Source organism: Anguilla anguilla, chromosome 2 (assembly GCF_013347855.1).
Source record: "Anguilla anguilla isolate fAngAng1 chromosome 2, fAngAng1.pri, whole genome shotgun sequence".
Classification (NCBI taxonomy): Eukaryota; Metazoa; Chordata; class Actinopteri; order Anguilliformes; family Anguillidae; genus Anguilla; species Anguilla anguilla.
This window is the reverse complement of record NC_049202.1, coordinates 6750487-6767720: the sequence shown is the minus strand read 5'-3', so window position 1 is coordinate 6767720 and position 17234 is coordinate 6750487. Positions and strand designations below refer to the sequence as shown.

Here is a 17234-nt window from a genome sequence, read left to right as displayed (position 1 = left end):
TGCCTCTTTTAAAAAAGAAAAGCGAATCCCATTCCACCTTAATTCAGTCACTAACTTTTTTTGTAGACGTGCATTCCACAAAGAGGACAGGTGGAGAAAGTAATTGCCAGGATCTAAATTATGATTTATATCTCACAACCTGAGGCAGTATTATTTCAAAACACTGACCCCACCTGTGAAGTTAAAACTGCTACCATACGCACCAGCAAGATTTACAGTTTGTTATTAGCGCGAAGTTCAGCTTGATTTTTGCCCTATTTACTTGTTTCTTTTGTTTTTTTGGTGTGGGGGTGGGGGGATCTAAAATTGGAGCAGATGTTTCTCTGTCGGAGAAAAGGTAAAAAGTTTGAAGGTTATCTTTTTTAGTGTATCCAGATGTTTAAGTCTCTGTGAAATCAACAAAATGATGAAAGGGTCATGCAACCTTGCTGTCCCTCCTGGAAACTTCACTTACCCATACCACCACAAGGGGGCACTCATACCTTCTTGCTCTGTCTGGTGAGACCAGATTTGATGTTCAAGATCTGGTCGCTTCAGCTTCGTTTATAGAATAAATATTTGCTTTAAATGAAGAAATAATAAATAGTCTTAATATGCTTTAATTATTTAATCATTTGCTTATGATCGTTTCTGTGGCAGTTCTTTTTATTGTTTGACTTTCGTCTGAGAATTGGCAGGATTCACTGCTGATATTGTATAAACTGAAGGCAAATAGTTTCTCTTAAAGGAAATCCCCACGCAGCCAGCTGCTTTAGGTAGAACCGCTCTCTGAGGTCCTAGATGTGAGTCACCATTCCTCACACAGAACTCAACACTAGCCCTCACCCGCAAACGGCTATCTAATCTGCAGAATTTGCTCGCTGGTTTTGTATGCACAGAGATTTGAACAATCTGCTGGTTTAATCTGACACGGAAACGCACATTAATTTTTGCCCTCGCTGTTATTTTTTTAGTGGGTATGGGCATGTATGAGCTCGCTTCCATTTCTGAATCAATTTGCTCGCTGCTGCCCAAGCAAGCCACTTCAGGCAGTGTGAATCGCACATCTTCGCAGTGACTCTAATGCACCTTGTCTCTTTGTGTCTGCCTTTCTATTCAAAGTTAGAGGTAAATTCCTTTCGCTGGCTTTGCATTAAGCAATATATTTTACGGAAAACTGTCGTCAACTTGAACGCAGAAATCCTTCTGCAGTACAATTCAGCTTTCATGATCTCGCACGCAGTCAACATTTTGTTGAAGAAAACATTTCCACGGTTGCCTGATGGTTACGCCTCATTAGTTTCAGTGTGACAGAACAGGGTTACTTAAATATGTTAACACAGCAAATATTCCAAATTTCTTACAGGTAAGGAGGGAAAGAGAACTTTAGCGTGGAATGGCTCTATTTTAAAAACGCACAAGCCAGGATTTTTAGGCAGCTAGCCCTCCTGTGCCCCCTAACTCAGAACTGGATGCTAATTTGACTGCATAAGGGAGAGCTTAAGTGCAGGGAGAGGTTTTCTTTTTTTTTTTCTCGCTGGAGACATTTATCACTGGCTAATAGCTGAGCGAATAACTCCAGGAGGGTAGCTAGCCCCGGAGTATGATGTAGAACAATCGCTTTCGCGCGGACACACCCTGCCAGCCAGCGCGCTTTCTCACGTCATCTCCGAGTCTGTGAGAAAGCGGAGTTCCATTACTCACGCGGCGGTGTCTGCGGCGGCTCTGTGTAAATCTGCTGCCTTTTCTTTTTTTCTTTTTTTTTTTTACCCATGTTTCCTCAAGTGCTGATCTGGATCTCGCCCATTACTGTGCATCCCCCCCCTCCCTGTGTTCTTACTGTGCTTCCAGGTGTTGATGCGGGTGTTTATTTAATGAGCTGGTGGAAAACGCGTGTTTTTTTAAAACCTCGTTTTAACGTTTCTCACCGTGCGTACCTCCCCTTCAGCGGCGTTTCCACACACGAGTCTGTTACTCACGGGGACTTATCACGTCGCATTTGCATTTGAATTGTGAAACATCCATTTGTCACGGCTGGACATGACAAATGAAGTAAATGCTCTTGAGTGACACTAAATGCCTGCTGAAGCAACTGAGCGGTTGGACCCTCAGCCTTTAGTCTGCGAGTCCTTCCAAGAAGAGCTGACAGGAGTGCGAGATGCACATTGTGTATTGTGTGTGGATATACATCGTGTAAACAAGCCACTTAAAGACAGATAATTGCAGACCGTCTTAAAAGCTGCCGTCAATTTCTGGCATTTGTCCCAAGCTGCATGTTTTTTCGGTGACAGGGTCACAACCACCTGGTTTTGTACGCTGAGTGATTTGAATGATGTAAGTTTCACCTGACATGATATGCACGAAGCACAGATTGACTTTTGTCCCAGCCGCTACCAAAAACCATGTTTTTTGGTGACAACATCAGCAATTTCTAACTTACGAAAACATTCTAACCCCTGAGCTGAGGAGGTGGTCATTGTGTGAAAAGCATCCACGATTAGCTCTGTGGCTCTGGGCAGTGAACGTGGCCTTCGACTGCACGTGCGTGTTTCTGCTGCATGGGGGCCGGGCCGGTCGCAGCTAGGTAGCGCATGCATGCTTGAAAATGTGACGAAAGTGAATGCAGGCTGCTAGGCCGCTAGCACAATTAAAACAATGCAGACCGACGTAGCAGTCAGTCAATGTCACCACTCCTGCTGAAGATACGGGCCCTGGGACAGACAGTAAGATTTATGTATTTTTATTTTTTTAAACGGGCTTAATGGACTCAAATAACCAGATCTTTGGAAAGTGAAGGCTGCTGGGTAAGATGCTGACAGGCAATGCGCAGTTCATAAATCCTACCGTGTGACCAGTCTGCAGACTCCACCGGACCATCTGAGCTTGCATCTTAGTGGGCATGCAGCCAAAGCCTTGTATGTGTGTGTGTTTTGGGTGTGGGGGTGTGGGGGGGTGGTTGGGGTTCACTGCACTCTCAGTTGCCGATTCGTCCACTATGACACCCCCCCCCCCCCCCCCCCCCCCCCCCACCCCCTGCCTCCTCACTGTTCCTGAGTGATCGCCGATTGTCTTTGTTGTCTCCTTGGCGCTGGCGTCAGGGTAACCTGCACATGCCCCCCCCCCCCCCCCCCCCCCCCCCTTTGTGCTGTTGTGGGGAACGCTGCTGCCGCTCTCTGGATCCCAGCGTCTTGCCTGGGGGGGCCTGAAGACAACAGCTGGTTTGCTGAGAAGCACGGGGGGGGGAGTGGAGAGGGAGTGGCAGGGGGAGGGCGGAGGCGAGGTGCATGTGTTTGACACTGCAGACTTCAAAAGACAGGAGCCGCAGGGTGAAAGCACGATGACGTGTTCGCATTTCTGTTCTTATTGTTGCGTGGGAGGAGAGGCAGGCATTACCAAAACCTTACCCCCCCACCCCTCAACCCCCACCCCACCCCTTTCCCCCATCTCATCTCCCTCTGGTGTTTACCAGCTGAAAGTGGGACCCCTGCTGGACTCTGTGATTGGCCATCAGGGTTATTCTGTGTGTGGGGAGGGGGTGTGGGGAGGGGGGGGGGGGGCGCGTCTGGTTATTTTTTTGTCAGATACCTCCAGCAGCGCCTCAGGCTGTCCTGGTCAGAGACACAGAGGGGGTCTGCTGCCTTTCCCCTGGACCCGTGGGAATCTGAGGCGGTCATCACCGGTTTAACACGCCAGAACCTCACAGCGCTGCGCCGTCGTTACCTCGTGACCACAAAACTGAAAAAATAAAAAATAAATTATTAAATTGTTTACGCCGCGGCTAAAACACCACAGAGCCGGGTCAAACGTGTGTGTTTGAAGTAACTTTAATCTTAAGACGCGGACATATTATGAAAACTACTGCCAATGCCTGAGAGTTTTCAGCATTACTAACCAAACTGCGGTGGATTACCTACCGCGTATTGGTGAAAATATGTGTGTCTCTTGGTCACTAACCCACAGAAATTTTTACTAAATGTCTAAAGGGGTTGAAGCATTTTAAGCTATGATTGGACCCAGGTCTGAAAAGCAGTTTAACGCACTCCTTGTAAAAGGAATTAAGCTGCTGTAAACCTTTTTCACACCTCTCCCGGATGCCCTGGGGGGAGATGACTCAATAACTCACTCCTTTCTTCCCCCCTGGTTTGTGATCAGCATTCCTGTGTAAAATGGCTGTTGTACAGAACCCAGGTGGATGCCGTATACTTTGGTGCTAATTTAAGATGAGATTCCTCCTCTTCTCTGTAAAGTCATTTGAGGTCATGGAATAAGTGGTGCTGTATAAAAAAAAATCTAACTTGAAATTCAGTTTGAAAATCTTTCTGTTCAAAGGAAATAAACAAAATCATATGTAGCTCTCTTCTCGATGACATGAGGATTCCATACAAAGCAACATGCAATGTAATGAAAGTTTTCTTTTTGTCAAGAAGAAGTGTTTTTTTTACAAGAAGAGGTGTTCTTTTGTTTTTTGAGCTGCCCATCACATTGGCCTCCCAGGTTATCCAGAAGACAGCTTGGGGATTGCCAGTGCGGTCACTGGGGCAACTGGAGCCTAGGAAACAGTTATCTATATTTGGCCAATCAGTGCATTTACAGTTATGACATCATTGACCAACCTCTTACTTCTGCTTCCCGCCTGTGACTGCGACTTGACTGTGCAGGTGGCCGCCGCAGTCTCAACGAAAGAATGCTTGAGTCTGTCTCTCTGCACCTTAGAGGGTATTCCCGCCCCCCCCCCCCCCCCTTTTTAGTGTTCACTCTTGTGGTTGTGACTCGGGTGCCAGTCACTGTTCCTCTTACGGGAAGGGAAGGGGTCAGAAACGTCTGAGTTTCGCGTTGGCCAACTGCAGACAGGGCACACCTGCACCTCTCCCACCTGCCCCCTGCCCCCCCCCCCCCTTCCCTCTGCCACCCCGGCCAACTTCTCCTCACCCTATACCCTTTACATTCCACAATTCAGGCTAAAAGCGCTTCCCCACACCCACCCTACCACCGCCCCCAGCAGGAAGTAGCGGGAAATCAGACGGCCTTCCAGCTGACGCCGGCGAGCAGGGTGGCGAATGATGTCACCCCCACGCCGTCCCCCCCCTCCCCCATCCCCGTCTCGTCCCATGGCAGAACCCCCCCATTACGCGCGGATTAGCGCGCTGCCGTCTGAGGAGATAATCACACACACAGCGCGGGTGAGTTCCGAGGGAGGGGGGGGGGGGGGGGCACAGGTAGCACTTAGCGGTGGCTAAACGCTTCCCTCTCCCGCCGCGGCGGGGACGAAGGGCTTTATTCCCGATCGCGTTACGGGGCCCGGAGTTCCCGCCCGTTCCCGCCCGGCCGAGTTTCTCCCGCTGCTCCCGCACGTTAGGCCCCGCCCTCTTTGACTCCGCCCACTTAGGCTCCGCCCTGGGCCTCTGCCGCAAATAAGGCCCACGGATTCTAAATGCACCTGAGACTCACCTCTGTATTTGTAACATTGAAAACAGAAACAGCTCTGTTTCTGTTTTTTTTATTTTGTTTTTACACTGAACCATAAAAACTCCATTTTAATGAGACCAGGGACAATGCTTTGACAATGGATGGCCCTCATATGGTAATATCACACCAGAAACTCCTGTTACTAACTGGGGGCTCCTATAGAAGAGAGGATGGAAGGAACGCAGGAGATGATATCTGCTGAGCCGATTTAATCTGTGATGGCGTCCTGTAGTTCACCCCTCCTGAATGCAATTTAAACCCGCGTTTCTTCTAACTTAGGGTTCCCCAGCCCTGGTCCTGGACCTGGACCACAGTGTGTGCTGGTTTCTTACTTTCACCCCATCATCACCAACCTGCTCAGACCAGAGAAACCAGGTGTGGTGAGTTTATCTATGTAATCCAGCTGCTCTTTCTGACCAATTAAGTGCTGAGTAACTACAAAAACCAGCAGGCCCTGCGGCTCACCAGGACTAGGGTTGGACCAGGGTGAGGACCCTTGTTCCATCCCATTACAAATCTGCAAGGAGGGTCGTTCTGGTTACAGCTAGTCTGGGAGACTTAAAATATAAATAAAATGGATCTTTGATACATTATTCATATAAAGTAGTAAATAAGGCATTTGTTAGGAATGTTAGAATGTACATAAACATTTTTAGAGGTCATAAAGAGATCACAAAAAATTGTTTGGAAGACATGGCAAATTAATGCAAAATATGTTGCATTAAGTAATGTACTTATGTAAACTTCCAGTAAAATATTAGAAATATGAATGCAATATACTTTCTGAAAAGAAACACAAGGCAGATGCATTTCATTTAATTAAATAGTTTGCAGATTGGAGATATTTTTCGGTGTGTGTTTCATGGCCCGAGGATACAGGTCGGTGTTAGTTTCCCAGCAACTCTCTCCTCAAAGTCAGACGACATGATTGACAGGCCGGGGCTGCAACACACGCTGCAGGCTGTATTTGAACTACAGCAGCGTTCCAAAAGGAGAGATAAAGAAGAAAAAAAAAAAACCAGAGAGAGATTTATCTTTCGGTTGTGGGAACTCAAATGAGAAGGGAACTGCGGAGTCCGAAACGCTGTTGCCGGGGCTGCGGTGACGGACAGGCCCCCGCGCCTCTGATAACATCTCCCTCGGGGGTCAGCCGGAGACAGGTTGACACGGAGTTACAAAAAAAGTGTGACCCACACTCACTCCGCTAGGCAGCTCCGGCTGACAGGCCTGTGGCAGTTCACACAGGTAAGCAGACAGACAGGCAGGCAGGCAGGCAGGCAGGCAGGTTAGCATACAGGTAAGCACACGAGTTAGCGGACAGGTTAGGAGACAGGTAAACATACGGGTAATTAGGCAGGTAAACATACGGTTGCAGAGACAGGTAAGCACACAGGTAAACAGGCAGGTGAACATACAGGTAAGGAAACAGGTAAACATACAGGTAATCAGGCAGATAAACATACAGTTGCAGAGACAGGTAAGCACACAGGTAAACAGGCAGGTGAACATACAGGTAAGGAAACAGGTAAACATACAGGTAATCAGGCAGATAAACATACAGTTACAGAGACAGGTAAGCACACAGGTAAACAGGCAGGTGAACATACAGGTAAGGAAACAGGTAAACATACAGGTAATCAGCAGATAAACATACAGTTACAGAGACAGGTAAGCACACAGGTAAACAGGCAAGTAAACATACAGGTAAACAGGTAACATACAGGTAAGCACCACAGTAAGCAGACAGGTAAACAGGCAGGTACATACAGGTAAGGAGACAAAAATTGGACAGCATCATTACACGTTCTCTCTCTGGTTTGGTGTGAGATTGATGGCACATGACCTTTGCTCAGAGTGCAGGGTCGATGGTAAAAGTCCTGCCCTGTGGTTCTTCCGCATGAACTCAGCCCGCCGACTTCTCTAATTACTTACTTCACGGCTGACGAATTGCGCTGATCTGCAAACCCTAGGCGCACAGTAAAACGCCCAGTGTTAATTCAACTCTCAACGGAGTGCAGACGTGTCCAACAGGGGCCACGATTGGAGCAAATCATACTGGGGAGACCTTTTACTTTCTGAACTTGGATGGACCTGTACAGCCTTGCCTTTAATCATAAGTGTGAGACGCAAACCCAGTTCTTCCCAGACGGCTGAGCTGGTGAAAACGCTCGCCAAAGACGCAGGCCGAGCCCCCGGCTCAGGACAGGTCGCTCCCACGTTCCAGTCTGAGCAACGTCATTGGCCGACTCAGGCCGGGTGCTGCCCTGGGATGCTGTTAGCGCTGTCCCATCCAAGGATAGATGAGTCACCAAGGGTTATTCAGTACACCGCCACCTAAGGTTACCTGGGCAACAAGCAGCCACCCACATCCGACGCTGTAAGTGAGACGAATGCCCCTGTTCCTATTGGCCGCAGCTCTCCCGCAACCTATTCCAATTGGCTGCGGCTCTCCTGTAGCTCGTTCTGATTGGCCCCAGCTCTCCTGTAGCGCCGCGTGGCCTGGGAATGAGTCACCGCTTCATGGGCCAATGCACCAGGAGCTACTTGCCTGGGCACAGTTGGTAAATTGGCAATCAAGAAACAGAATAGCTGACTTTTAAAGGTCATGGAAAAATGTCTTAAAATGAAAAGGAAAGGAACACAGAGTAGATGTAGAGGTTGGCCTGTGGGGGGATTGTGGTGATGGGATGGGGGTTGGGGATACTGGAATACACGTGAAAAATAACTTGTTAGAGAACTCAACTTGCTGGCCTGACCCAGCCCCCCCCCCCCCCCCCCTCCCTCTAAAATTAATTCCTGGTTATGCTGCTGCTTGTAACAACTAACGAAAATTCAAAACATTTTATTAGGGAAAAAGCAAAAGCAAACGCAAAAGCACTCAGTGAGTAATGGGGCTAGAGTTCACAAAGGCACTGAAATATGGAAACAGTGATACGGCCGCACCTGGACCAACAACTCTGACATCAACATGACACTGCAGGTGCGGACGGTCACAAGAAGCTGTAAAGTACCAACATGTTTAAAAAAAAAAAAAAAAAAAACTATTTGTACTTTATTAACAAGATCAAAGACTGAAGAGTGATGTAACCCACCCACCCACCCCCCCTAAAAAAAGAAAGAAAAGCCAAGCACACTGGAGACATTTCGCACTGTAAATGTCAAAGCGACTTACACAACTTTTACGTAGCATTTACGTTGCATCCATTTATACAGCTGGACATATACTGCAGCAATGCAAGTCAAGTAGGCTATCTTGCTCAAGGGTACAACGGCAGTGTCCAACCCAGGAATGACCTTTAGGTTACAAGCCTAGTTCCTTAACCATTAAACTACATGGCCACTACACTGCTCTATTGCTTAACATTCTCACCATCAGCTGTAAGAGAGTGTGAGCACAAAATCTTTTGATATGTGTGAGCGTACGGCATAACTAAGTGCTCTGCCTCTGGCCGCGAAATTTAGGGTCCAGGAAAAGGGTGTACTTCCTGATTAATCAGGAGAGACTAACATCCCACTTAACTGGCCAGTGGACGGATTTTATTAGTTCCACAGAAAGGGGTGTGCACACACAATCACATTGTTGCAATTCTTACAAATCAAATATGTTTATATGACTAAAATTAGGGAGAGCCCGTGGTGAATATGAAAGATTTTGTTGTACAGTTGTTAAAAGCTTATTCCTGTATGAGGAATTCGGTTGTAATGGCGTATATTATTAGGTGATTTATGCCAAGTTCAATCTCATATAAGTGGTTGATATACATTTCCTTTTCACTTTTCCTTAATATTTACAGTGATGAACAAGTGTTAAACACATTCTTAGAATAATTTTTATTAGTGATTTTTCTCAACAATAATCGCGGGGCGGGGGAGAGGTTTGACTCGGACGTTTAACGTTTTGACCCTGTTCTCTGCAGCTTCCTCCGTTTTGTTTAAACATTCAGCGCATACCGAGGCGAAGGCGCGATCCGTGCTGGGAAAGGCGAGCGTATATTTCGTTAACGAGCCCGCGAGGAAACCAGCGCCAGTAGCTCAGCGCTCCAGGTCCGCTGCAGAGGTTCTGCGGTGCCAAGGGTTAATGCTGGAAAAACATCTTATCAGAACTATTCGGCCATCTGTATATTTTTCGGCATGTCCGTGGATGACATAGTTAGCGTTTACCCAGTTCATTTTCTCCGGCTTGCTTCCTGTATTTGTCTAGGTAGCCAGATACTTATGTAAGCAAGTGTCGGGTTGAAAAAGGGGCTGTAGACTTTTTTTTTTTTTTTCCCAGTCTCAACCCAGTCCTTATGCTTTTCTCTCTCATCCCAACAAGATAACTTTGTTAGCTTGGTAACAGTAGCCTTCTTGCTGTTTACTTACTTATTTATTTATTTATTTTTTACAAAGCAATGCAACTTTTCTAAGAGGGATCAAAAGATGTTTTGGGGAGTCAATGTGCAACTAAATTTCGGATACGCCGCGGTGAAATAAACCGTTGCAAATCGATTCAAGCTGTCACGCTATGATGTTAAAGTTCCTCAGCTGAGTTATAGGTAAGGAGCAATGTGTTACATGTCTGAACTAAAACAGAGATAGATTTATGGACCAAAACATACATTAACGAAACGTTTACGATCTATTTGTAAATGCCTGTGGTTTCGGTAGCCTAATGCTTATTTCGCGTTTGGTTTTCGCATGTTCGCGAGGCGGGTGCCGTGGACGGTTTTGGAATCTTAATTCGCTCAGTGTTGACAAGTGTGCGCGCGCAGAGTACGCCTATAGATTCATAAAGGACCCCTGGGCCCAGAAGCAGGTGAATTTCCCAATTGCTGGCAGACGGCCATAGTGAAAAGTAGAGTCGAAACGGCTCAGGATTTAGGCCCCTCTCTCCTGTCTGTCTTATTTTAGCACGGTGGTTTGTAATGAAACAGGACTCCCTCAGATTTATAGCCAGGCTACAAACCAAAAGAAAGAAGAAAGAAAAAAAAGATCTAGTGTGTCTGTAGACCCTTCAATGGACATTATGTAGGCTACGTTATGTATAGAGGTCATGGATCCTGTGGCGAGGCATAAGAGTAAGATGGTATTGAACACAAACAGATACCCGGAGGACTTTAAGGGCTATAAATTAAATTACAATTGTGCATGGTGCATGTGGAAGGGAGTCAGAAAATAAGCCAGAGAAATAAAAAGGGAGATCCTAGGCACTCTGAGGAAGTTTATGATTCGGCGAAGGGAAGGATGAAGTTTGAAACTACGGATTTTGTGTCTATAAAGTACAGATGTATAGTCAAGCATAATGACAAAGCAGCTTTTCACATATAGATTATTGCTCAGTAAAGGCCGCTAGGCCAGTGTTAACACCACCGGTTGCTAAGAATACATCCCTAATGGTATTTTCTTCTGGAGCAAAGCACCAAATTATTTTGCTTTGTGTAGCAAATAAATAATGTAACACATGTACTGCATGTATTTTATAGTTCACCATGTGCACACTGTGAACTATAAAATATATGAAATGGCTGAATGGTGAATTCCAAAGAAACACAAACCTTTACGCTGTGGTGTTGAGGGTTGGCTTTATGCCACGGTGTTGAGGGACAAGCGTGATGTTTACACGCCCCAGAGGGGGGCTAATTAAGAATGCAAAATGAAGCTGCAGGCCAAGCGTGTGCCACAAAATGCCCCCCGCCCCCCTGCCCCCTGTCCCCCTACCCCCTGCCCCGCCACTATCGAAGATCACAGATCTAATGTTAACAGGTGACGTCGCGATTAAAATGTAGCTTGCTCTGACCGCTTTGAAATCCAAAACTCTGTTGAAACCCAGCTTTTATAGTTGATATCAAATGAGAAATATGCATGGCTTTCTTGGAACATTGTTGGGGGGGGGGGGGTGGCTTAGTGAGGAAGAGGCTGTGCTTCTTTTGGCAGCCATATCACCCACATGTCTTCCCCTGAATTCCGTGCCCGCTGTGCCCCCAGAGTCTGCCCAGGGGCCGCAGATCGGTACTGCTACAGTCAGTTAAGTGGCACCGTCAAAGGTGCAGACCTGAAGACCCGAGAAATACGCTCCCAAATAAGCTCACACTGAAAGCGTTTGTTGTCAGTTGAAATTTTTTGTAAACATTCATACCCTCTTTTCTCTTTCTTTCTTTCTCTCTCTGCCCCCCCCCCATTTCAGTTTGTGTAACAGAAAATGCAAAGGGCGGCAGGGGGCGGGGGGGGGGGGGGGGGGGGGGTTTTGGGGCAAGCATCCATGCCCGGAGTGTGGATTTGACTTCTGTGAACTGGGAAGACTTTAAGCCCAGATTTAGTGAAATGGCAGGGCGATTTCGGGGAGGGGGCCAGATTTAGTGAAATGGCAGGGCGATTTTGGGGAGGGAACGGAGAGTACCAACAGATGCACACCTTCCTGCTCCTGTCAATCACCGTATTGATTCCTGGCCCATGGTCGCTGGGGCGGGGGGGTGGGGGGCTAACATGCCTGGGGGAGTGGGGGGGGGGGGGGGCAGCTCTGTGCCGTTCAGGAACAGTGGTGCCAGCTCCCTGGATGCTTGCAGGCGCCAGAGGGGGCCACCTGCCAGGGGAGGGGCCTGATAACTCCCCTCCAGCACACTTGATTGGACACTTGGTTGGACACCGCTGTCGTACCCTTGAGTGAGGTACTTGCATTGCTTCAGTATATATCCGGCTGTATAAATGGATGCAATGTAAATGTAAACAAAAAAAAACAGTGTAAGTTCCCAGCTCCCAGCTCCCAGTTCCCAGTGACCAGTTGCCAGTTCCCAGCTCCCAGCTCCCAGCTCCCAGTTCCCAGCTCCCAGCTCCCAGTGACCAGTTGCCAGTTCCCAGCTCCCAGCTCCCAGTGACCAGTTCCCAGCTCACAGCTCCCAGCCTGCAGGCTGAACGGTCACTAATAGCCGTGGGAGAGGACTTTCTCAGCTTTGCTCAGTGCTCCACTGACTCAACTTGGCAGTCCTTGCTTTGGGGGTGGGGGGGTGGGTTTTAACACCACCCCCCCTTACCCCCCAGCCTTCTTCAGCGACTTGAAAAAAAACCAAAACAAGCAAGCGTTGCAGGACGGATAGCTTTACGGGCTCCAGGTCACACGTGCATTTGCGGGTAGCTGTCTTCACAAAAGTTGCACTGAGGGTATCAGGAAAAGTAATCTTTCTTGTCCCCCCCCCACCTCCCTCCACCACAACCAGTTGTTAAGTAATTAGTCTCACATTTTTGACACCCCCCCCTTCCCCCTCACACCCCAACTCCCCCCCTACATTCCAAGAAATCTCTCCATATTTCCTCATTTGATATCAACTATGAAAGCTGCCAGGGGTTTTGCTTCAGCCTGGTTTTGGATTTCAAAGCGGTGGGAGCAAGCACAGAGCGTGGAAATTATGGAAGCGAACTCCCCCCCCACCCCCCACCCCCCGCCCCCCGCCTCCCATATGGCTCCCTTACTGCATTCTTCCTCCCTCCCTCATCCTCTTCCTCTTCCTCCTCTGTCCTCCCTCATCCCCTAGGGGGGGCTGTTTTAGGAGCTCTCCTGATTAATGTTTTTCTTTGCCTCAGCTCCCCGGCCACAGCTGGAGCCCACGCTAATTCCGGGACCCAACCTGTTATTATAGCGCCTTAATAAAGTACCACCCCCGCCCCCCCCCCCTGCCCCCCGCCCCCCGCCCCCCCGTTGTTGTTCTTCTTGTTGATGGTGACTGTGGTTGCCGTGGTACCGTAAATGAGGAGCATGTGCCAGAAGAAGTTCCTGACTGGTGACACAGCAGGGGGGGGTGGGGGGAGGGAGACTGTAAGAACAGGAACAGACCAGTAAACCCGCAGCCCAGTGAAAAGCACAGGTGTGCGGCCGTCTTCCCAGAATTCCCCGGGGTGTGCAAAGCTGCAGCAGTGACGTCACACGCTTCAGAGGAGAGCACCTGCTTGTTGTCCGGCCCCCTCTGGTTTGGTCTACGATGTGAGCATTCAGAATTGGGAGGGAAAAAAACGGTGAAAAACATTTTTAAAAAAGACAGACAGAGTACAATATTGAGGCAGGACTCCTGCCTATCTCAGACCATTTCATTACGTACACTTCAAAGTGTAGGTTTTGTTGCATGTTTTTTTTTTTTTTTTAGAAGTCAGTGTTCTAGAACTCCATTGCTTTCAGTCACGAGCAGTGATTGTGACATCAGAATTAGAATGTCCAGTTATGAACATTCTAATCACGTATTTGTGATCTCACGCCGTAAAGGGTTAAGAGCACTGACCACACGTGTGCACACGCTCCCCTGGGACAGTTCCTGAGGCCCCAGGGACCTCACCACAACATCGGCTGCTGCCGCCACACTTCACTCCTGATATATAATTTTGGGCAGAGAAATTGTAACTTAAGCGCTGACTCTGGTCTGGAAGGCCTTGCGCGTGAACCCAGGCAAGCTATTAAACTTGACCAAAACACTTACTATAGGAACTGGTGAATCACTTCTTTTGGACAATTAGGTTTGTTTCGTTTTTTTCCTCCTCTCTTGCGTTTTTTTTTTTGAAACAGAAAGAGGACAATTCTCTCTTTTTGTTAAGGATGTTTTCATGTTTGCTGAAATTTACCAGACCACGGTGGAAGAGTGCAGTGGCATCAAAAGTGTAGTATGTGCCAAATGCGTCTGGTCCAATGTACCAATACAGCAGTGCCTGGTGCATGATGGTCATTGTAGTCAGTCTCTGAGTGTCCATGACTCAAGGTTGTCAAACACCAGTGTCTGTGGGTTTTTACTGATTTCCTTTCAATCAGCGACCAATCAATGACCTTAGGAAGAATGTGTGTTGACTCTTTAGCCAATCAGTGACTTAAGTCAGTATGGAGACACACCAGACCCTGTGGTCCTACAGGATTGGAGTCTGACACCCCTGGGTTTTGACCCATGTAAAAATTATTTCCTCCCAATTTGCGACAGCACACAGGTACTATTGGTCGTAAAGCTGTATGATACATTATGAATCATCCCCCCCCCCCTTCATTATACTTCTTACTTGCATGTTAGCTCGTAGCCATTTGACCTAACATCTGATGCACATTTCCCCCCCCCCCTCTCCAAATTAGTTCACGTGCCTGTTTCATGCACTTACTAACATCCATCTGGGGGCGGAGGGGGGGGAGTCTGGAAGCAATGAGACCTTGATCTCAGATTTAAAGGAGCAAGTCAGCCCATTATTCCGCTTTCTCAACAAGCTCTCGCATCATTAATCTGACATCTCAGGGACCTGCACACAGGAAACAATGCATTCGGCCATTTTGGCTCTTGTTATTTTGGAATGCAATTAAGAATGTGCAGGTTTTCTTTCTGATCTTCAAGTAGTAATTATAAAGAAATTCAATACGATGTGCAATATGTGCAAGATTCTTGTGTCGACTGATTTCCCAATCATAATTTGCCGTCTTAATTCTTCTCGATATGACTGCAGTGTTGGGAAATTAATACAATACATTTGATTGAGACATCAGCGGACATAACATTCCTGTGCGTACTGATTTCTCAATCAGATTCGTTCTTAATATAACAGCAGTGTTGGGAAATTTAAAAACGGTGATCGTTAACCTTTTTTAATTTCCCTTGGAACCAGACACTCTTGTTACCTTACATTCTACACGTGATTTAACTTGCCTTGTGTGTAGGAAGAAGGCTGTTCAGTTTAAGCTTTTAAGAATTCTGCCAAAACGGGGAATGGGTTTAAAAAAAAAACAAAACCGTTTGCTGAATGCAGAGCGCTGCACTGGAGTAACCTCTCACGCGCCTTCTCCGCTCGGACGGAGCGCTCGCCGTGGCGGTCCGTGCGCGAGGCCCGGGGAGCGTGATCCGGAGCGCGAGAAGGGCGATATTATCACAGATGTCCTCCTCCTCCCCCTCCTCCTCCTCCTCCTCCTCCCTCCTCCTCCTCCTCCTCCTCCTCCTCCTCCTCCTCCTCCTCCTCCTCCTCCTCCTCCTCCTCCCTCCTCCTCCTCCTCCTCCTCCTCCTCCTCCTCCACGCTCTCTTACTCCCTCACTCGCTCGCCCGCTCTGACTCGCAGCCCTAGCTGCGCTCAGAAGGAGAGGGGAGTCGCGCCCAGGAGCGTCTGTCAGGCCGCCAAACTCCGCCGCGTCGTGGCCTTTTCCGCGGCGGCGTGCACCTGCAGGTTAGCGGTTCTACCCCCGCCCCCCCCCCCCCCCCCCCCCCCCCATTTTCTCGTGAGCTGTTCCCCCTCCCCCCATGCCCCCCCCCCCCAGTCGGCTCGCGGTACGGCGGCGCAGCCGTTCGGTAACCGCCGCGGATGAGGGTCAGCCGAACGCTAAATCGAACGCTCATGTGCAAATATTGTTTCAGGTGCGAGCCGCAGAAGATAAGGCGTCCTGACGCGCGAGGGCCCCGGTGTGATGTCCTTCCAGAAAGCTCCGCCAGCTCCTCCTCGGGAAAAACAAAAAGAACGAGAAGAGAAAGAAGAAGAAGAAGAAGAAGAAGGACGGAAAAAGCACTTGTTGACATCAAAGCAGCTCGGGGGCCAGGGTTCTGATTCCCATGGCCCGGGTGACTTGTCTCCTCCCATGTGATTCAGCCGCGGCTTCGCTGAGCCTCCGAGGATTGTGGGAAAGATGGGTTCGCCGAGTCATGGTGGGACGACTCACCTGAAAGCTCGTCGTGCTCAGGACGCGAGAACGCGCGCTAGCCTTACCGCGCGCTAGCCTTACCGCGCGCTAGCCTTACCGCGCGCTAGCCTTACCGCGCGCGCGGCGGCGGCGGCGGTGGTGTGATGTTTTACTTGTCTCATGCGCCGCACTTCTTTTCTCCCACAGCACGGAAAGAAAACAATAACAGATCAAAGCAAACAAGTCTTTGCAGTTCCCTTTTTATGAGTACATCACTCACAGTCATGCCACTAAGCCTGGCAATAAACACGTTTATATTTTAATTTATTCTTTTGTTTTTTATATATATATATACACACATGGAAGAAGCACCTCGGGATATGACTAATCACGGTGAAGTCACACAGCAGGATTCTGACCTTTATTTCTAGGGTGGGAAAGAGTGCTTCACTCGGTCACATGACACGAGAGATATTTTTCATTTTTTTTTCTCTCCATTTTTAGAGCATAAAAAACATTTGCTTCATGTTCCCAGACAGTGTGTGTGTGTGTGTGTGCTTTGTTCACTCCGCTCTCACCCCCCTTAATTGTTGTCACAGGAAACGAGGAGGCAGGGAAAGTTTAATATAATATCACGTTCTGTCTGCTGAAAAGAATAAACATGTCTGTTTCACAAGCAGCTCTGTATAATAGATCCGATGCCATGCACCCTTCACAACAAGACGACGGGGAGGAATGCGTACTCTCGGACCCGAATGAATGTCTCAGGATAGAGAATAATGACAGTTTTTACTCTTAGCTTTTTCCCTCTTCCAAGTCACCACACACATGAAACACAATCCCTTTTGCAGACCTCAAGTTCCTGTGCTGTAGGGTGACTTTGCGATACCTGTCTGGCCTGTGGGACAGTTTGAATATCCACAGAAAGGTCTATAATCTCCTATTTCTGTGCCTGAACGGTGCATAAATATGATAATGTTTTAAAATGCGGAGGCACACAATTACTTATCCAAAAAAGAAAAAAAATGACAGAAAGGGAAAAAGGTCAACTTGCTGCTAAAGGGAGACTAACCAGCAGCCTGAAAAACAGAAACGCAACTCTACCACGGAGCATTTGGCTCAGGCGGGCAGCCAAAACCAACCAACGCCAAACTGCGCGGGACTTTTATGGTTCGAAACAACAGCTGATGTCTTAAG

General features: G+C 48.1%; 1 long non-coding RNA gene across 1 annotated transcript; it reads left to right on the top strand.

Moving 5' to 3' along the window:
- The first annotated feature begins 9419 nt into the window (after positions 1-9419).
- Positions 9420-15886, top strand: LOC118217987. Its single transcript, XR_004763342.1, has 2 exons — positions 9420-9980; positions 15778-15886. It is a non-coding gene; the product is annotated as an uncharacterized LOC118217987 (long non-coding RNA).
- Positions 15887-17234: the final 1348 nt, after the last annotated feature.